We start from the raw sequence: 22552 nt of genomic DNA on the forward strand, positions 1-22552 counted from the left end.
CTTTTTACAATACATCAGAGAAGACAATTCCAAAAGAACAGTAACTCAAGTGTTTAGGACATTTTACAAGGATATTAAAATTGAGATTTGCTTTCTTATTTTCTATGACTCCTACTAGATTTTCCACTTCATAGATAAAAGAACAATTTAGCACAAGAATTATCCTCTTTAGGCTTAATTCCTCAATGTTCATGATCATGAAAAACCTATCTTGATAAACACATAATCAAGATATCTTTGAAGAACATTGTTTAATTTGATTTCCCTCATAAACAACACATTTTACAAGAGAATACTCAAGCTAAATTGGACTTTTAAATGGATAGCACAGATGCTCAGTGTTAAACACTATCCCAATTAAGAAAATCTTACACATATTTTTTGATTCCACTAACACTTCAAGGTGCAAGGTAATTTCTAAAATTAATGGGGGCTATAATGATCAGAAAAATGTGGATGACAGATTGTTCTCCACCTATCTACTGCAGAATTCTTTTCACTTTCTTCTGTAGCTGATTAGACTTTACCTACTTACTGCAGTACTAAATGAAGGCAACATTTCCTCCAATATGTTGTTTCCTAGGTAGCAAGGCTTAAATTCACTCTACCTAAATGTAGATATTTAACTAAGATTTTGAAGCTGGGAAAACTTCCATTCTGCACATCTTCTCTTCTCTGAGTCAAAGGGCAGACACAGATAACAATCAATACTTCTTAGGAAAGCTTTTATACACTAAGTTGTTATTATCGGTAGAAATAAGCTTTTGTTATCAGTAACATGGTTATTAACAAAACAAATATACTTATTCAACTTACACAAACTTCATTCACACATGCATACAGACACAGTTATCTGTCCAGGTCTCAGTTTGGAGTCCATTTCCAATTGTAGATTCAAGAGCAAAGCGTCACAGGCACACCAGTGTCTTCTATGCAGGTGTTTATAAAATCCCTCAGAGGTTTGCTTCATGATGTATATTTACACCCGACAGGCTTCATCTGCATTCAGCAGCCCCTGACTTCTTGGTTGCAGCCTGAGTTACAGTTATCAGTGCATCCATTGTGTGGTCAGCAACCTCTTGGTCTCCTGAGACTATCCATTCCTGCAGAATCCGCAACTCTCTTGAGCTTATAAATCCTATGGAAATGTTCACACACTGCTTTCTCAGCACATAGGGTTCCTCACTTCAGTCTTTGGCTTCAGGGCTTTGGCAATAATTTCTCTCTCCAAAGCTATGGATAAACTGTAGTAGCCATTTACACAAACGCACATAAAAGCACAGAAAAGAGGTATTTCTGACAACCAAAGATAGCGGATAGAGAAAGCTACAGTTATAGAGAAATCACGTTCCCCTGAAATTCTGCCACCTTCTCAGAGCACGTCTTCATTTCGTAATATAAATGCATTGTTTATATAAGGAGTCAGAACCACTCTGATTCCTAACTGAGATGCCTCAATTACATTTCCGTAGTTGGATTGGATGGGCCCTAGGTAGTTCATGATATCAAATTACATGAGGTCTACTCTGCCTGGGATCAAAACTTTGTGTCTTCTCTATCTCAAATCATTGCCAAGGTTTAAAATTTTAGTTATAACATCAAGGAAGTAAAGGAAAATATTTTTAATAAAAATATATTAAAGATCATAAGCAGAGTCAAAGCAATACTTTGACATTTCCTAAACTTCTGTTATCTTTGGATTCTATGCTCTTTCTTAACCATTATAATGCCTGTTAGCTTTAAAATTGAAACTGTTATCATACAATTTGAAGAAAAATGCAAATAAAGCAGTTGTATAGAAGTTAATTTACGGTATCTGTTCAGTACATAAAAAGCAGAAAACGTCAAACATTAAGAATTACCAAGATCACTTTTCTGTACCATTCTAAAATTTGCATAGAATGTTCCAGCTATGGTGAGCTCTTTTATATGAGGACAGCAGAAGTTACTAATTCTAACTCACAATTCCCTATACAGCCACACTCAAACAAAAAGCATTTTACTGTCAGTGTTATATATATATATACACACCTTTCTTTACAAGAAATCTTGGGAATATCTGAGAAAGTTAAAGGTTGAAAAGTGATCAGAGAACCTTCCATGTTCATACAGTGCCTAGTTAACCCATCAAATCTGTTACACCATCACCAAACTTTTCTGAAAATACTCATTCATGAATGGAGACAATATTCAGGGTGTTTTGAAACCATTTTGGTTTGAGGCCTTCACAAAGTATTACGAATCAGATTTTTAGAAAGAACCATCTTCTACAAGTTATTTATCCATGGCAAAAATTTTTGTACATTCTTATGTACAAAAGAGGTGTCTGATATGACTCAGTGTTTGAGACAGATAAGATTAATTTCAAAAATTGTCCAAGTTTCAGTGTTCTTGCATTTCTAACCTCCTAGGATACCTCACCAACAAGACAACAAGCCAAAGCTCCGACTACAACATAGTAGTTAAGTATCTGCCTAACTTTAAGCAGGAAGAAGTAGTCTAGTTGAATTTATTGCGTTATTCTCCTTCGTAGATATAGGCGTGTGCTTATGTATGTTACTGAATTGAGGCCAAGGTCAATATCTGGTTCACTCAGACCAATCAGTTTTTAAGCAACCTTAAAAAAAACATGCTTTCAGATCTAGAGGCGGATCAATACTCACTAGACTGAGTGGCTGGAGTCAGGGCCAGAAGATGAAGTTACTGAACAATAACTAATTAATCAGCAGTGCCCCATTGGGGACTAAAATGCTAATTGAAGCAGAACTAATACAAGTTTGAGATAAAATAACCCTGGAGTTAGACAGATCAACCACTGAGACAAAATCACTTTAAATAGGATCTGTCTCTCATTTACCTAGGAAAGCTTCTTGTTATTAATTATTTATTGAACAATCGCTCCCCTTAGAACTTATGTGCCCAACCACCAAGAAGGATAACATAACTTCTATAGAGCTAACATCTGCTCATTCAGAATTCAAAGCACTTCATCAAATAGTTATATCAACGGCATCGTGATGAAAAGGAGTGTTGGAAGGCCACAAAGGGAATCTGAGAAGCTTCTTCAGCATACAAGGATACAGGCAATTCAGAGCAGTTTAACACGATGTGTTATACTGTGGTCCATTGTGGTTACAATTTCTGTCAACTCTATACTGTAGCAACCACTGTATTACATACAGTTGTGTAAAATTGATATTAGTATTTCTCTTGAAACTTCTCCTGATTTTTAAAGCATTCATTTAACTGTTGAGCAGTGATGTGAGAATCTTTTCTGAAACACAGAATACTCTTCTATAGCCTACTATGTAAGAAACATTTTGTCTAACATTCACTGGCAGGAGACTTAAGCTGGATAGAAGTGTCTGGGATTCTCAATCTTCTTACTTAAATATATTGAGAAAAAATGACATTAAAAAAAATTTTGACATTACTCAAAATACATGATGGCATGAAAAGCATAAAGAGAAGAAATAAGTTTTATTGATGAGTTTTCGAACTCTGCCGATCATTGGCAAGTTGAATACATCTAGGGATCAACTTAAGAATCAAAAAGGACATTCACTAATAAATTATAAAATACATCGGAAGCCAGTGAGGGTGAGGAAAATATTTCCAGATCCTGGTACATGAAAGACAGTGACAAGCTAAGTAAAGACTTCAAAAATTGCAGTCAATCTGCTAATGAAGTAAAAAACAGTCCCCCAGCTTCAATTTTTTTTTTTAAATTGACTTCCTAAAACATTCTCCAGAATTATACTACTTATCATATTTTATACTATAGTGAACATAGCAAAAGACATTATCTCATTGAATATGAACTAATTAATTCCTAATTAATACCTATTGTGGATATTTTTGAAATTTACAGTCATTTTGGTGGAGCCAGAATTTGTCTCTGAAAGCAATTTAAAAAAACACATTCTGCTAAGGCCTACTTTAATCATATTGTCCTTGAGAAGGTGGGTGGAATAAGATATACCTCACAATCAAACTAAATTAAAAATAGAAATTCCTTGCTGACATACATCTTCTCCAGAAAGCCAAGGTTCTTAAAAATGAAACAACAGAAAAAGATGAGAAAGCCTTAGTTTATACACTCTTTACCAAACTGCAACGCCAGCTGAACATATCAGTTCTAATTCAGAACTTTTGATCAGAATTTGACTCAGAATTATGATCGGTTTCTTTCTTTGCATGTATGAGCTCTCATTATTAGAACATATAGCTCTCTCATTATGAAAATATACCTTTCAGTTGACTTCAACAGAAGCTCTTAAGTACATTTTGTTCAAATGAATGAGACACGTCTGGATCACAGGTAAATTAGAATACATTTGGAAAGAGAAAGATTTACCAGCAGTTTAAGAAAAAAAATATGCTTCTTTCAGTTGTCTCAGGAGACGGTATTTTCCATATCCTAATGACAGACTTTCAGGGGTCTATGACTTAAAAAAAAAAAAAAAAAGAAAGCAGTTCAGGTTATGATACTACATACATCTGCAAGTGATATCAAGTCCACAGGTAGAACAAAGGTAGAATAAAGAAATGCCACTTCAAGCCCAGATACAAGCTGATCTAAAGCCTTGTTACTGCAAAAAAAGTGATCTTAATCCCTTTATCTCTTCTGCATAATGCACTCTTCTCCTCCTTCAGCAGCAGTGGAGATTACAAAGAAGAGAATACATTAATGTATAACTGTAATGGAAAGTCTTGTTTTCATACAGACTGCAAAATGAAAAAATATTAATTATCTGTTTTGCAGCACAAAATGTGATACTAGAAATATATAACCAAAATGTAATCCAATCATTATTATTAGAACAAATAATGAGTGATTACAACCACTATAAGTAAATATCATGGAATATTGTATATTTAGATGTGCTTTTTTGTGTGTGCAGGTACTAAGGCCAAGGCACGCTTGATTTTTTTTTCCCCCTCATTCACAAATATGGCATGCAAAAAACCACAGTTACTTGCTGTGTATTTGATAGGTGGACAATGTAGAAAGCTGTCAAGTACAGTGGAATTTATCCATCAAAATGAGCTAATGAAGATAATCCAAAATCTGGCTAAATTAGTTGTGATTGATATATTGAAAAAAGATATAACAGTAGCAAGGAAGGAAGGTGGTAAGGCCAAAGTCGTAGGCTATAATATTGATGCACTCATATTTTTAACACACATAGATGCATCAGAATAGTGTTTGTTAAAAATGAAGATCTCATTTAGAATTAAAAATATATTCCCTTTTGTTTTCAGAAGGATGTGAGTGAAACACATATGGTGGCTTGCAAATAGATGACTCAGACTATTTGAAATGCTGCCTGGAACAACAACTGCTTTCTGTTCTACCAGTGAAATGTTTATTGCATTCAGATGAAGTGCCTACACATAAACATCTGTGATCCTGAATTGTAATAATAAAAATCAAATACAGCGATTTCAAGAAATATAATGATCTGAATGAAGTGCACACATCATAGTGCTTCATCTACGTATCTTCCATTTTCCCTACAACAATAGATAGACAGTCTATATTGTGTAGAAAGAAGAAATATCCAAAGAAGAAGAAAATACGAGGGGAAAAAAAAGTATTTCACAGGATAATTATATGTGCTATACATTTTCATTCTAGGCCTTTCTATACTTTCCTAACTAAACATACTTCAAAGCTAAATGGATAGAAGGACTTAGATATACATGACACCAAAATCCTCAGAACTGCTTATACATACAGCTACTTTATAGCTTCTCCCCTGTAGCAGCTTTAATTTTTTAACCCATCTAAGTTTCTGATAGTGCTGAATCTCCATTTGCAGATTTAATGAGGTTATTCTAGTCCCACCAATAGTGCCATGTGGTTCGGTGGCCTTTCTTAAAATTATTACATGAATGAAAACTATACAGCAGTGTTTCCCCCTCCTTCTGCCTTGAGTTATGATGGAGACGGATCCAGCTCCACCCACCTCCACACCATTAAAAGCCCTTGTTCAAGGTACACTTAGCACATACCTCAATTCCGGTATGCTGTCTACAGCTTGTCTTCTAAAAGGATATCTTGACTGAGCCTCATACAAAGTCAGTTGAGAACATGGCTGCATATTTTATTACATTGTTATGCATTTGTCAAAACCTCTTCAGTTAAAACCTATCTGGGACATTAAAAAGCTAGGCTTGCATTCTCCTTTTTTCTGAATTATAGTTGAGATGCCTCATACCTGAGTGGAGGCAGAAATTTCCAGCTGGCCTAGATTTAGATGCTCGGGAATGAAAAGTGGTGGAACATATGACCTATCTACTCCTTTTCATTTTCTGCTCTTTGACGAAGGCAGCCAGTGGGGTCGTGAAATCCTATTTCAGATAGCTACCATCTCCTCCATGGCAACTTGTCACTAATTCTCAGCCATTAACTACACAGGCAAGCAGAACAGTTGAAAACTAGGAGCGACAGTGCTTAGGCAAACTGCCTGGTATCTTTCACTTTCACTTATTATGTTGTGATTATAATTGGAAGGAAATCTTGAATATCACACTGTCTATATCAAATGTATTGTTTCTGTTTCTGATCATGATCAATAACATGCATTGTCTGGTAAAAGACACAAAGAACACCTTTCCCAAAGAGCTTGTGAAATAATCAGTAAATGCAGGAAAGACAATATGCACTAAAGCCATCAGGTTTTATATTTCATAAATATAAAAACCTAGTTTGTAGGTATCACAATAGCAGTGAATCTTTAAGGGAGATTTTAATGAGGAAAAGGTAGCAATAGAAAAACATAAGACTTTTCACCTGGGTCTTTTTCTGAGTTCTCACCTCTGCAAAGTTTTTCTCAATAAACTTAAACCCTTCCCAGCCCCAGCACTGCCTTACTCCACTTTTGTTTCCAAACTATTTGCACCATTCTGTGTGGATTCAAAAATACTACGTTGCCAATCTGTTTAATAAAAAATAAGTAACCGAATTAAAAATCCAAATATTGAAAAATTTTAATCAACTGCTTCCAAACCAGCTACAGAACATGAACATGATTTAATTACTTTAGAAAAACAAATCCAACAATATTGTAATTGGCTGTCAACATCTCTGAAATTATTTGTTATAAATTATTTACTTCCTAATCCAAAGCAACAGCATCCCCATATCCAATTTATGAAGAACACCTGAGTCTTGCTCAGGATCCAGAGTTAGTCATCTCTGCTGATGACTGAATTAGGGTGTAATATTTTTTTTTTCCTTCAAAAATGAGAAATAATGAGGCACTGGTGGAGACTATATGGCTAAATTTGCTGCAGCAGCAGAAAATGGAGCAATGCTGCCGCTTATATATCTACAGATTTTGATACGGTAAATAAAATGTCATTTATTTTCCTACAGCCTCTATGAAGACTAGCAGGAAAACAATGAGTGAGATTTATAATGACCTCTTCCAGTATTCTCTCTGAATTAAGTTTTTCTTAGTCTTCCATCTTACAGAGGTCAGATCACATTAATCTTATTGTTATGCGTAATGCTACTAACATCAGTAGTGAATTAAATGGAGAGAGTTGTACAATCACAGGAATACTACTGGAAGTTTTGCAAAATAAAATTTAACTTACAATACCTCTTATCTTATATAACAAATATTTATATTAATTTTTAAGCATAGTAGATTTTATATTAGAAAATGATATCTCTAAAATATAGCACTAGACATCTAAAAAGTACCAAGTTTTTTTCTTTCATTTCTTTTTATTCCAAATATTTTCCTTCCCTGAATTAACTGTAGCAAGCCATTTCATGTGTAAACCAGAAAACAGGCAAAAAACTATTTTCTTTCATTTTCCTCTGCTCTTCAGAATTACTGAGTTTAAAAGACATTAGAAGGGATTGGCTTTTTCTTTATGTCACTAGCTTTTTCAAAATCCTTTACTTGTGTTTTACTTGTCTTTTAAGTTGTTTTTTTTTTCTTTAGATTCTTCATTTCCTCTCCTAGAATAATGAAGACTATATTCCTATGTTTTCAGGGAGGGACTAGATCAGTTTGATTTGAAAGAGATATTTTCTGTCAACATTCCAGACTTCAGCTTGCTGTGCACTCGCAGTATGTATTCTCTAAGAAATTTCATAGACATTTTATGTAAAACACTATATGCCTGTACATTTTTAAAAATAATTATCTACGAAATTTTCACAGTCAAAATATACTGGACAGAATTCTTTACAGCAGCAATTGCATGCAGTTATGTGTAAAATAATCAATCAGTACAAGCACCTAGTACGAGAAAATTTTACTGCTGTGCCTTCAACAGGAATTTGACTTTTATCCACAGGTTGCCACCCAGCAAAAAGTTCTTCCAAAAAAGATATTTTTTCAAAAAAAAAAGAAGAAAAACAGATTTCCATTCTTGCATTTTCTTTTTGGAAACATCTTTCTTTCCCATCCTACAAAGAAGTAAACTTGATTGCCATATATTGTCCCACTTCATATTCTGTAATCAAAATTAAATAGTTCTATCTTACCATTGCTGGAAAAATCACTGGAGCAAATGAGTTTAGGACTTTAACCTTAGGCAGGGTTTTTTTATTCCACAGACACGTGGAAAAGATTTCAGATCCAATGCCCATTCTTTAGACCTTTATATAGATGTGTATATATGCAAATAGATATAGATATATATGCATATAGATATATATGCATATAGACATAGATATGTATCTATGCATGTATGCATACATGTTCTTATCAATACTAAATTTAATCTTTCTGTGATATAAATTGCAATTTTGCCTAAATGAATCAAATAGCAAGTGCTTTCCTTAGTGCAACTCAATGTGTAGAAGAGGCAAGCAAGATCTGCAATGTAGATTTGAGAGGATTTTATTGTTCCTCTTAAGTGTTTCTCACCTCGAAAGGGTTCTCAAATAAAATTCTTAATTGTGCAGAAGCTATAGGAGGACAATTGTACACTAGTTGCTCACAGACTTAGAAAAATTAATTAATAAAATAATGGATTAGATATCTGCTAATGGTGGCTATCTGTTGAACTGGCTTTTTTATTACAGTAAATTGTTTTTCTGGAATGTCAATTTTATGTTACGGTATGTGGATCAAAACAACATGGGAAAAGTCGTTAATGAAATGTAAGAAATTGTGCTGTACTTATTTAGAAAAGGGGAACAATATTTTAAAAAAAACCCTGTACAATAATGCTTTCTAGTAGTGTTTTAGAGGTGCTTAATACTAAATGTTGAAATTGCTTAAAAAGAACTAAAAATCAACTCATGACTCACTTTTAACTGTCATTTTATCTGCTTTATATCACCCACCAGAGTGACAGAGATAAAAGTGCAATATTTCTGAGAAGGATTAGATCACACTGACACAAAGGTGTTTTTAAACACATATGTCATGGTGGTAGATAGCACCCCTTACTGAGAATGACTCATGCTCCAAGAATGCCAGATCTACTTTGCTCATTGCATCTTAATACTTTTAAAATAAACAAGACTTGTCTCATATGTTCCTACAGGTCTACAAGAAGTAGGAGGAAGAGAAGGAGGAAGAAGTAGTATAAATATCAAAAATCGGATGATTCAGGAAGATCATATGCTCCTGAACAAGCGAAACCTTTTTTTTCAAGCTTCATTACAAAGAAGGTTCAATTTACATTCAATATAATAGGTGCCAAGAAAAAAGGAAAAAAAAAAACCAAAACAAGATATCCAAACAGGACAAGGTTAGATATGTGTATCATATATACCACATGGTATATACCATATTCTAACACATTAGAAACATAACAAAAATAAGGGCTTTTTCTCAAAGGTAAGGGGAAGGCCTGAAAAACATAAATATCTTCTGCATATTTAATTTAAGAAATTTTCTAAATAGTAGTAAAATAGTGCAGACAGACCCATATTAACTGGCATTTTGACAGACGTAAGCTGGTCCAATATTAATGATCATTTAAACATGTTTTCCACCCCTGCAAGGCCAAAGATATTTGATGGTGTCATACTTGTCTGTGTGTCTGATGCCATGCTCTAGCCTTATAAAATTACATTGTTTCAAAACTTCCCAACAAAATGTTTTCCATTCTACCCAATCATAATTTTGTGGCAATATATGCAGTTAAAAATCTAATTCCTTTCTAATAATTCTTTCTTACCTTAACATATTTGGATTACTTTAACTCTGGACTACCTATTTAGATTTTAGATTACAAACAATAATATATAAAGATTTAGGATCTTCAAAGTATAAAGATCTCTGCCTACTCTTAACTCCATTCTACTATGAATTTTGTCTCTAACAAAGGGTGGAAGGAAAAAAAGGAAAATAGTAAAAAAGGAAGCAAATTAGCTTAGAAATTGAGCGTGTAATAATAAAGTATAATAGACCAAGATTCTGTTGGTATCAAATACACTCTCACATTTTTTACAGATATCTTATATGCCACAGAATAATAGAAAATAGAAAAGGTCCTGACAGTACACTAATGGATTTAATAATCTTCACAATTGGTCACAGGGGAGGAATTAGTTTATAGATTTAGGATTAATAGCCAGAATTTTTAAACAACTAGAATTCCCGGGTAGTTATAAAGGTATAAAATACACTTTTCCCTTAATCCTGATTCTTATGTTCTCAGTCTTGCTAATATAATTTAGTTTTATTTCAGCTGTGAAATCCAATTCAACTGGTCATGTATATCACAGTATTCTACACTGATAAGTGCTTGCAAACTGGACCAATGGCTATAAAATCTAAGTTCTTCAAGGTATTCCTGTGACCTTTGTACCTATTGCACTATGACTTTGTGCCACGTCAAGGGGAATTGTTAACCAGGACAAACACACTTGTGCATATGCGCACTTGCACACACTCTGCAATAAAGTAACTATGTTAATGATCTCATTCTGAAGAAGTCACCTCTCTATTGTAAGTATTGTGTTCCTAATGTAAAGGATCTTTATAACTTTTATATCACCCTACTCCAGCATTGCTATGCTAGCAAAGACATATTTGACTGCTTACTTGCCCATTCCTGTCATTGTCACTTACAACCATCTTCACATTTTCTAATAGACCTTCCCTTCTTTATGGAAAGACTTTGCTGAACTTGTCCCTGAAGCTGCTTCAAACCTCTGTGTCAACCCCATTGATACAGAAGGTCAAGAAATACGTGCAAAGTTAATAGCATACAGATAACAAGTGTTAATATAAATATTTCTGTGTTATTTACTTCTGCTTTTCTTTCTCATTTTTACTACTGATTTTAGATTGGGCAGGGATTCAATATTATTACAAATATGTAATCAATACAGGGGGTAAGACTTAGACTTAAATTCTAATAAAGTACATAAAGGATACCCTGAAATGTAAACTGAGCTACTTGGTTCAACGAAATGTAATGCCTTACTCATTTATTCTCCTGGAATTTTTCAGTATGAGGAAGCTGAGGACAGACAGGGAAAGAAATTATTTTGGTGCTCTCTGATCTCTGAAAACTGTACTTCATCATAAATCCATTATGGAAGGATGCCCTAGACACTGGAGATTTATTTTATTTTATTTTCATGTAATTTTTAGGGGACATAACATGATTTGTTCCTGTTTATGAATTTTCTTGTGCATTGAAAATATTTTCATGTATTAGTCTACGAAGACCAAAATGAGAAATAAGAACTACAAGAGATATTTAACACCATGGGAAAAGGAAGTCAAATCAAAAGTACAGAAGAGTTCTCTACAACAGCATGGACTCTTGTGGGAGGATCAGTCTCTGTATTGCAAAAGATTCCAAGGGCTCTCCATGCATCATGATTTGGATTCCCATGATTTGCATGCTGACTGTATTTCCCTGTTGAAAACATTATATATGAAAAATCTTTTATTATTTGATTCTTTTCCTGGGAAATCCTCTCATGCCACTTTTAGTTTTTATAAACCATTTGGCTTTACTTCATAATCTTCTCAGTGTTCTTTATATTTTGTTTTACTTCACAGGATTTTGCTTTCCCCCCTGATGTATTTTATTACTTTCTTAGACACCTACATGAGCATCTTGTCCTTTCTTCCATTATTATTTATGAGTAGTGTTATATACTAATTTCAGAAATGTTTAGATTTACTTCCCTAACTTTCTAACCTTTCTTACTTCTCAAACAGGAGTTCAAAATAACAACCCTAGAGGTATGAACTTCCCTTTTGTGTGTGTGGAGACAGCATTGGTAGGAGGGTTACAGGTGGTTTCATCAACTGAAGATGGCCTCCATATTTTACACACCTAACTTCTAATACAATATCCAATAATTCAACTCCTTTAAAGCACTTCTATTCATTTGTCAAGACAGAAGATATTGTTCAGAGTGATGGGAGGTTATCTCTACCCTGATTTCTGTTCAGTTTTGTTTTCTCTCTGAAGATGAGTGTCTATAGCCCATATAATTATGCCAACAAAAAATTCCCATATGTTGTCTTGTTTTGTAAAAAAGTAATTTATATCGCTCCTTAAGAAAAAATGAATATATTGTTCCTAACTTCATCAAATTAAGGACACTGAGATGTAAAATTTTGACTTTTTTCCTGTTTAAAACCAAGATAAATGCTGATGTTCTGGTCCCTTCTTCAATGCTAATCAACTGAGTCTAATTGTTAGAGAAGCCTCTGTGCTTGAATCTACCACTGTCGTCTTGTATGACCTTAGTCTAGTTTAATGAGCTCCCTGACTGACAATGGAGTACACGATTTTACTGCTCGGTTTCTGGTTTAAATTAATTCCATGTTAGTTGTGACTGCAAGTCATTACCACCTGACAGCTGTTCTGCGTTACTGTCTATGAAGAGTGAGTTATGGGGTTTTATCTATCCACAGTAGCTGAAAGTGAACAGGTGTCTCCATCATTAAACCACCAACACCAAATGGCATCCTTCTTGGTGTTGTAAGATGTGAAGAGCATCAAAATTGGGTTCCCCCTCCCTGCATTGAGGTGATCCAGCTGTTATCTGATAACAATAGTTTTTACTCAGAGGAAATGTGACACCATGTCCATGATGCCTCTCACTGTAAATGACTTAAAAATAACTGTAAAATGCATTGCATTAGTCTGAACACCTAATAGGTTGAGCAAAAAATTTTGTTTGGAGTACTAGATCTGACAGAACTTCTGATGAAAGAACATATAGTGAAAGGTCAACACTTTATTGAGAAAGCAATATTTAAAAGACTGTCCCAAGTGGTTTGATCAAAATCTAACTTTTGCATTCATTAAGAAATTGCTACTACAGTAAAAATGTATGGGGCAAAGAAAATGTAAATTTCTGGGTTTTAATCTCCTGCAAAATGTGATTAATTTATTTCATGTAATTTACAAGCTGCTGATTCCCTGCTTTAGCCTCCTTTTCTGCAGGCTGTTTCTGTTGAATCCAGCCCTGCAAGCTCAGGCAATGTCACTGTATTCCTCCTATGTAGCTTATCCCTGCTTCTGCCTGCTTTGTACTTCCTTTTTGTGTCTGAGCTCAGTCAGGAGTTCCCTGTGCACTCATGCTGGCCTTTCTGACACCTACTCAACTTTTTGCGCAATGGAATGGACCATCCTTGTGCTTTGAAACAGTTGTCCTTGAAGATCAACCAGCTCTCCTGCGGTCCTTTGACCTTCAAGGAAGTTTTCCATAGGATCCTGACAAACAAATCCTTCAATAAAGTGAAATCTGCTTTCTAGAAGTCCCAGGCTCTAATTCTATTATTCACTTTAATAATTTATCTCAGGATTTTAATATTTTGGCAAGAGGTATTTCAGAAGCCACATCTTCTTACCAGCTCACCTTTTTAATTTAAAACTCTCTTTCTCCTTAAGAAGTGATACCAGTATTTCCTCTACACAGAAAAAGACTTGATACAGAATGAACAGCGCATTAAACAAGGTATTTCAAGATGTGTAAGGTAAGGAACTTGGGAACTGCCTGTTGTTATTTACATGGCCTTGGTGACACAATGTCTGGAACATGTCAACCATGCTCAAAATAAATAATTCCACCCCATAAGAGTCAAGACCAAGTCTAAGATGATTGATAGGGAAATGGAGATCCTGTATAAAAAAGACTGACAGAAAGACCTTGCTCAGTGCTCGTCTACTGCTGTACTAGTGATAAGAACTTTCTAAAGCTGTTCTCAAACAGTCGTCTAAAATGAGCAATCAAAACTACTTCCCCAATACTACTTTCATGTTGAAGCTTTCTAGATGTGTGTAAAGGAGAATAAGCCTCTTGCCTTCAATTTCAGAAAACTGGACTGGATGTTGACACTCATGGTCCTTAGACTTTGGTAAAAAAAAAAAAATATAATAAAATCGTAATTTTGTCTTACATATTCTAAAAGTTTAGAGCTTGAGGGGAAGAAAAATCTTTTACTGAGATTTTGCATATGTGCTTTCCAAGATTTAAGCAACAGCAAGAAGATAGAAAAGAAAAATACCATTGCATTGACACCCACGTAATGGTTCAGCAAGGCTGTAAGCCTGGGTTTGCTGTATAGCTTTCTGTTATATGGATTTGGAATCTTGGCTTTCATTGTACATATTGGGTAAAAGTGCCATTATACATATTGCATAAAAGTGCTAATTAGGAAGATTATACCTTTCTTCTGCTTGCCATTGATTTACTACTTTTGCTCTGATGAAGCTTTCTAACCATCCTATTGTCCCTCTTTTCCTTTCCCACTCTTCCATTCCCCTACACCATAATCCCATTCGTGTCCAACTTCCTTCTTATCTAACTTCAAGTCTTCTTTCCAGTCTTCATTTCTCTTTCCCAGCTCTCTCTCTGAGTTTCAGTTATGGCTTCCAGCTTACCCCGTCTTCTACATGGAGACCCGTAATTAAGAACATATAAGAAGTAAACCTTGAGGTAATCCTCTAACTTTCAGGATGTAGAAACAGATTTTACAGCATCTCAGTTTTTTAAGAATTTGTTACAATGGTCTGAGCACAATTTTGGCCTGAGAAAATATCATTGTCACTGCTCAAATTAGTGACTGGTGACACAAAGGAACTCACAGTCCTCTCTCACTCTGATAGACTATAGACGTAGTCTGATTTGTGAGAAGTTTGACAGTGCTTGGTGCAAATAAAATCTTAGGCAGCTCAGTTAGAAAAACTAGAGTTCCTATTAGCAAGTAAAAATTGCAGTTTTCAAGACTGGCCAGCATCTAGCTGACACAAAAGGAACTATCGCCCCCTTGCAATTTGGTTCCCTTGCTCTGAACCATGGAAACACTAGAACTGTTTAAAAAGAAAGCAGACAGATGCCTTCATCACACACAAAAATATTTTATTCATTACTAATTTCTTGGAAATGACTGAATAGTTTTCATTTTATTTTTCCACAGTTGACAGTTGTTGAATAACTTCAAAAAATAGTGCAAACAGGCCTACCTAAAATAAATGCAAAATTAAAATACTAGGGAAAAACTAACAAAAGGAAGCTTCCTGGCCTGATACGACCCTCAGATTATTACCCTCTTTTGATCTTACAGGCAGACAGTGAGGAGCTGGAGAGTAGAAGTCTGAGGGCAATGAAGAAAGATTTCAGGGCCTTGGGACGGCTTGTCAAGGGTTCGGGAGTACAAATTGTGTTCTGCTTTGCCCTTCCAGTTTTGGGGACTGACGAATGGGTGAACAAGAAAATCGGACAGATCAACACCTGGCTCCAAAACTGGTGCTACGAGCAGGGTTTTGGGTTCAGTGATCATAGTTTGATCTACAGGACACCGGGCCTGCTTGCTAAGAATGGGAAAACCCTATCCCAAAAGGGCAAAAGGGTACTAGGCCAAGAGTTAGCAAGGCTCATGGACAGGGCTTTAAACTAGTATCGAAAGGGGAAGGGGATAAAACCAGGCCCACTAGTAATGAGCCTAGGGATAAAGGGCCAAGGATGGGGACGAAATTGGTAGCCCAGCTCAAGTGCATCTACACAAATGCACGTAGTATGGGCAACAAACGGGATGAGCTGGAAGCCATTGTGCAGCAGGACAGCTATGATGTAGTTGCCATCATGGAAACGTGGTGGGATGACTGTCATGACTAGAATGCTGCAATGAATGGCTATAAGCTCTTCAGAAGGGATAGGCAAGGAAGGAGAGGTGGGTGAGTGGCTCTGTACATTAGGGAGTGTTTTGATTGTATAGAGCTAGATTCCAGTGATGATAAAGTCGAGTGTTTATGGGTAAGGATGAAGGGGAAGGCAAATCAGGGAGATCTTGTGCTGGGAGTATGCTATAGACACCCAACCAGGATGAGGAGACAAACGAAGTATTCTATAAGTGGCTGGCTGAAGTCTCGCAATTGCCAGCCCTTGTTCTGGTTGGGGACTTCAACCTGCCGGGTATCTGCTGGAAATATAACACAGCAGAGAGCAGGCAGGCTAGGAGGTTCCTAGCTAGGGAGGTCATGCTTAACCAACCTGATCTCTTTCTATGACCATGTGACCCCCCTTCTGGATGCAGGGAAGGCTGTGGACGTTGTCTATCTGGACTTTGGTAAGGTCTTTGACACCATCCCTTACAGCATTCTCCTGGAGAAGCCTGCAAATCATGGCATAGACAAGTGTACTCTTCACTGGGTTAAAAACTGGCTGGATGGCCGTGCCCAGAGAGTTGTGATTAATGGGGTGAAATCCTCTTGGAGGCCAGTCACCAGTGGTGTCCCTCAGGGCTCAGTTTTGGGGCCAGTTTTGTTTTATATCTTTATCAATGATCTGGATGAGGGGATTGAGTCCACCCTCAGTAAGTTTGCAGATGACACCAAACTAGGTGGGAGTGTTGATCTGCTTGAGGGTAGGAAGGCTCTACAGAGGGACCTGGACAGGCTGGATATATGGGCCAAGGCCAACTGTATGAGGTTTAATAAAGCCAAGTGCTGGGTCCTGCATTTCGGTCACAACAATCCCAAGCAACGCTACAGGCTTGGGGCAGAGTGGCTGGAAAGCTGCCCAGCAGAAAAGGACCTGGGGGAGCTGGTGGACGGCCAGCTTAACATGAGCAAGCAGTGTGCTCAGGTGGCCAAGAAAGCCAACAGCATTCTGGCTTGTATCAGGAATAGCATGGCCAGCAGGAGTAGGGAAGTGATCGTGCCTCTGTACTCGGCACTGGTGAGGCCTCACCTCAAGTCCTGTGTTCAGCTCTGGGCCCCTCTGTACAAGAGGGACACTGAAGTGCTGGAGCGTGTCCAGAGGAGAGCTACCAGGCTGGTGAGGGGTCTGGAGACCAGGTCATATGAGGAGAGGCTGAGGGAGCTGGGCATGTTTAGCTTGGAGAAGAGGAGGCTGAGGGGAGACCTCATTGCCCTCTCCAACTATCTGAAAGGAGGTTGGAGAGAGGTGGGTGTTGGCCTCACTTTCTCTCACTTTCTTTCTTTTTTTTTTCCTTTTCTCTTTTTTCTTTTTCTTTTTCCCAAAACAGTTCTACATCCTAAGTAGACTAAGGCCATACTAAATTATGATACAGTTTTTTTATATCTGTGTAGACTGAGTACCTTTGCACAGGAAGTAGGACGCTGTAAATATAGTGGTAGAGTGCCAAGTAGGTGGAACCAGACCTAGGAAATATTCTTAGATCAGGTACAAAAGACAGCTGGTATTAGAGTAATCACTGATTACTGGGAGTACAGAAATCCCAGAGCAGTTAGCCTTGTTGTTTGAGGTACCTTAAGTTATAGTATAGTCCAAAACAAGTGAATGTATGTAAAATAATTTTAAAGGATTAAATCAAAATTTGCATAGAGATCATTAAGTTTTTTATATACGTATTCTATATACATATTTTATATACATATTCTCTTGGATAAGAGGAGGAAGAATGTGTTCAAGCCACCCGAGTCATGATGCAAACTCTCACACATTAACATCCACTTTCCTGAACTTGGTGCAGTGCAATATTTTGGAGAGATAGATACATAATAAGCCTAAATATAGCAAAGTCACCATGCTTTAGCCAGTAATCTTTCTTTCTGTGTGGTTGTGGCCAACCTGCAGCTGATTTCTGACAAATCAAATTCCTTTTACTGTACTCCATGGGTATGCATACATCGCTAAATAGAAGAGAGTCAGGGGAAAAAATTCTATACACCGCACTTAAGGCTAGCTCCACTACATCAGACTAGATCTATCAGCACTTTAACACTTTGCCTGAGACAAGGGTCATACAGCCCAGCATTTTTCTTGCGTCTTCTCTGGGCCCACGCAACGCCCATAAAGTTTGAAAGAATTACTATCTTTTGAGTGTACTTTTCCCGTTCAGTGTGTGAAATAAGTCTGAAGTTATACTTTTTAAAATGTCTGAAGTGTGTGAGCTATGCTGCTGCTCACCAGAATGGTGAGTTTTATAATATGGCACTGACAGCATATCCTCTATGCCCTGAAGTGGTTTGTAAACATCAGGCAGAATTTTCTGCCCCTCAACTATGCCTTCATTAGTGGTTGCCTGGGCTCAAGGTTACCACCTTCCAGATAAATTCACTATGTTCCTAACTGTGATATGTTAGGTCATTCTACTAACTTACTTTAACATTGCAGAAGTGAAAGCTAAGTATTGGACTTATAAGTTTGAGGTAAATGAATTGTATTGCAGGTATGCTGATACGTAGAATCTAGATATGTATTTAGATACATATATTTTCTTTAGAATACTATTCTAAATTCTTCTAATTCTTTAGATACTATATTTTCTTTAGATATGTTGTAGTGACCTTGTTTGCTGATTAAAAAGGAAAATAATTATTATTTTTTTTAAGACTGCTTTCTACAACTATTTTTGATTCATAAGTAAATACAAAACCAAACTGTAGTAATACTACAATTGGTGTTACACAGTAAGCTCTGATGTGAATTTGAAACCACAAAGTAATATGTGAAGAATTATACCTATATGTAAGAATATTACCTATATGTAAGATTTTACCCTAACGTTTAAAAGAATTCTTGTCGTTATACAGCAAAAAGATGTTAAAAAATGTGTAAATAACCCAAATAAACTAAAATGCAAAGTATATGTCTAGGGAGATGTATTTTCAGGGTCCACAAGTTGATATTTTTGGACAACATGTCATGTTGGTGTTTTTCACACTACATTCAGATAAACAAAGTTAGCAATCTTGATTTTGCAATAAAAAACCTCAGCCCCATTACTTGTTTTCAGTTGTAATAGAACTGTGTCTTTCTGTGACAATTCTATCTGTATTGGTCAGAATGAAAGCCAACAAAAGTAAAAACAGTTAATTACATCCTACAAAAAGAACAATATATTTTTGTTATTTGAGCACTGTTTTTTTAGATATTGCTATTTTTCATTAAAAAAAACTATTTATTTGACTAATATTTTGTTTGTCATCCAGCTCAGCTTCTCTCTATTAATCCCACAGTAGTTAACTGATTTATGGAAGCTTCACTACGAAGCTCCAGCTAACTGTCTCCTGACACATTTGTGAGCTACATTCAGCTGCAAACTGAACTCCCTTGCAAGTCAATGAGAGTTCTGCACAAAATTTTGAAGGTGTAATGTAGCTCGAAGGTCATTTTTCTTTAAGGAATAGTAGCTTACTAGGAGAGCTTAACAAACTGAGCGGGGCTTTCAAGCAGACAAAGCTTGAGGCAGGATTCAGCAGGCTCTAACAATCAATATTTCTGACAGAGTGTAGGTTGGTTTTTGCTGTTTTGTGCAGCAGCACACTTTGAACTCATCATATTGAACCCTGGATTCTGTAAATGGCCTGAACGTAGAAATAAACACAACTTAAATGTAATCTTTCACAGCATCAACAGCCCTTCTCTTTATTTTGTCTTGTCCACTTCCCTGCTCCTTGTATAATGACACAATTAAGAATATCTATTTATATATGTAACTTTTCCATGATGAAGTAAAAATGTAGGAGTTAAAATATTTTCTATGCTTTGAACAAAATACTAGAAGATGTGTTTATTGACTGACTGAAAATAATATATTATAATGTCTGATACCACAAAGAAACTGAGAAAAGGACACTTTAATTGGCATGATGTGATTTATGGTAAGACGTTTGATGACTATACAAAGAAGTAACCACAGTCCATAGCAATAACTGTGGAAACAGTATGGTCGGATATATGGCCTGAGGGATCATTAGAAACAGGTGATAAAATTCATACTATATGAAAGAGAGCTCCTATCATTGATGAACTATTCAGTAAAGCTTCATCCTGCAAGGTGTCAAGCACCTGCTGAGAGCAGGCCTTTGCCTTCAGACTTACTCTCACTGAAGATAACAGGAAAGCTTTCTAAAGGCTTGGACGTTCCTTCGAGGCACAACTTTGTGCTAAAGGATAGTTAGGCACGATCCCTTTTCCAGACACCTGATTTATCTGGTGGTTATGCCACCTTAGTATGTGTTGTCTCTGAGTTACTTCTCTGTGAGCTAGAATAAGAAATAAAAAAGGAACGAGCCCGGAGAAAATGCACAAAAGATAATAATTATTTTTAACTGCTATAGAATGCAAATTATAGCCTATTTTAGAGTTTCCATAATGAAACTGATGAATATTTTAAATAAAAAGAATGCAGTGTATTGTCCTATAAAGTAATTTCTCCTGTTCTCAATGTTGATAAAGTACCCTTTATGAGCCTTATATGCTGTTAATACAAGAGAAATGCTCCAGAAACACCCAAATTTCAAAACCCTCGACCAATATAATAGAATATGTCTGTGTTCTTCAGAGAGAACCAGAGATGAAAAGTAGGTCCTCTTTCCCTTATTTTTCTTCAACTTCTTTATCATATATCGTCAGAGCATCAAGTCCTTTACGAAGGATGTTAAAAAAGAGAGACACAGAGAAAGAAAACTGTTCATGAATATCAGGAACACCATCTCTCTGAGAAAACCCCCCCATGCCACGACCGAATTCTTAGTTGGTGAGGCAGTAAATAAAATCTCATTCACTGAATCTCATTCAAAGCTCTAATGATATTTCATAACATTTATCTGTAAAGTACCAAAATGGGTGTCTTGACAAAACAAAACAAAGTCGTCTAACCTTTTTCAATCTTGTTTGTGTCACAATACACCATCTATGTTACAGTGCAGCCAAGTATAGTGACCACATAGATGGAAGCTTGAATTTTAGGGACCAGTGAACACTAATTTTTCCTTTGTTGTAGAACAAAGTGCTCAAAAACTTTTTTTCTGAGCTACTGTTCAGTATGAGCCAAGATGTTCACTTAGTCTTCAAAATTTTTAACCTGAAGCTTGTGAACTAATATACTAATTTGACAAAACCATAATGGTCAAAAACATATAAAGACATTTCTATATGTCTTCCTAAGAGTTTGTTGGGTGAATCTGGGGGAAACGGAAAACCTCACTGGAGAACAGTACGTAGATGGTCTATTTTCTTACAAGTGAGGATTTCCTTATTTCAGCATCCAGCTCTCAAGGACTAACAGGACCAGCAAATAAAGCATGTTTCCCAAGTACCTCATAAAACAAAAATATGTTATCATTTGTATAAGAGGTTTTAATTACACAGAGTGAAAATACCAGCCAGCCACTGGCTGTGGGAGGTCCTCGACCTGGGCACACCTTTTGCAGTCAAGTGTGCTGCCTATCCCTGCCCCAGGAGTCTGAAATCTGCAGTCTGAAATCCGCAATGCAGCCTGAAACCTGCACTGCAGTCTGAAACCCTCCTGCAGTCTGAAATCTGCACTGCAGCCTCTCCCTTCAGCAGCTCCATCTGGGTGGAGGCATTGGCCACTGCTGAGGTAGATGGTGCAGACCCCCAGCCCAGAGCTGCAGCCTTTGCTCTCAGATGAGTGCCCACCATTCTGCCTTGAGGGTCAGGTAGGATGAGTGCCCTTGACCCGTGCACATGGTCACAGAACAGTACCCGGCTGCTGGGTTATTTGTACTTCAAGTCTTCCACTTCGCTAGTGAAATGCCCCTCCTTCAAAGATGTGTCCTTCCTGCACGCTCTTCCACATGAACTGCCGCATGCCTTGTTTGCCCGCTCTATTCACAACGCTCCCGGTCGTTTGTGCTCCTCAGGCTGCTTTTTGTAGGTACGTGGGTGGTTGCCATTGCTCTGGCAACACCCAGGCCTCAGCTGCCACTCTCATGAGAGCTGCTGGCTGCTGGTGGGTGTCTCTGCTGCCCTGGCATTTCCCTACTTTGGGAAAGCCCCCCTATGTGCCAAGATCTGAGGCTCCGCTGTGAGTTCACTGCGCTTATATCAGTTTATAAATTTTAAGAACCCCATTACTACCCTTTCTCTCCTTTTTTTTCCTCACATATACCCCAACTTAAACTAAAACCTGTTTTAATAGGTGTTAGTAAGTTATTAAAGTGGATGTTTTGGAAGAGACTTATATAGCAATACTTTTCATTTATATCTGCATATATTGTTGCACTGCTTGAATAATTTTTTGTGGTATCCTTATCTTTTTCTGTTATGAACTTAGGAACATATTACTACAGTCTATTACTACTATTCCTACTCTATTACTACAGTCTCTTCCCCCCATACACCCCGTTCCTTTTC

This window comes from Chroicocephalus ridibundus, chromosome 3, assembly GCF_963924245.1.
Source record: "Chroicocephalus ridibundus chromosome 3, bChrRid1.1, whole genome shotgun sequence".
NCBI lineage: Eukaryota > Metazoa > Chordata > Aves > Charadriiformes > Laridae > Chroicocephalus > Chroicocephalus ridibundus.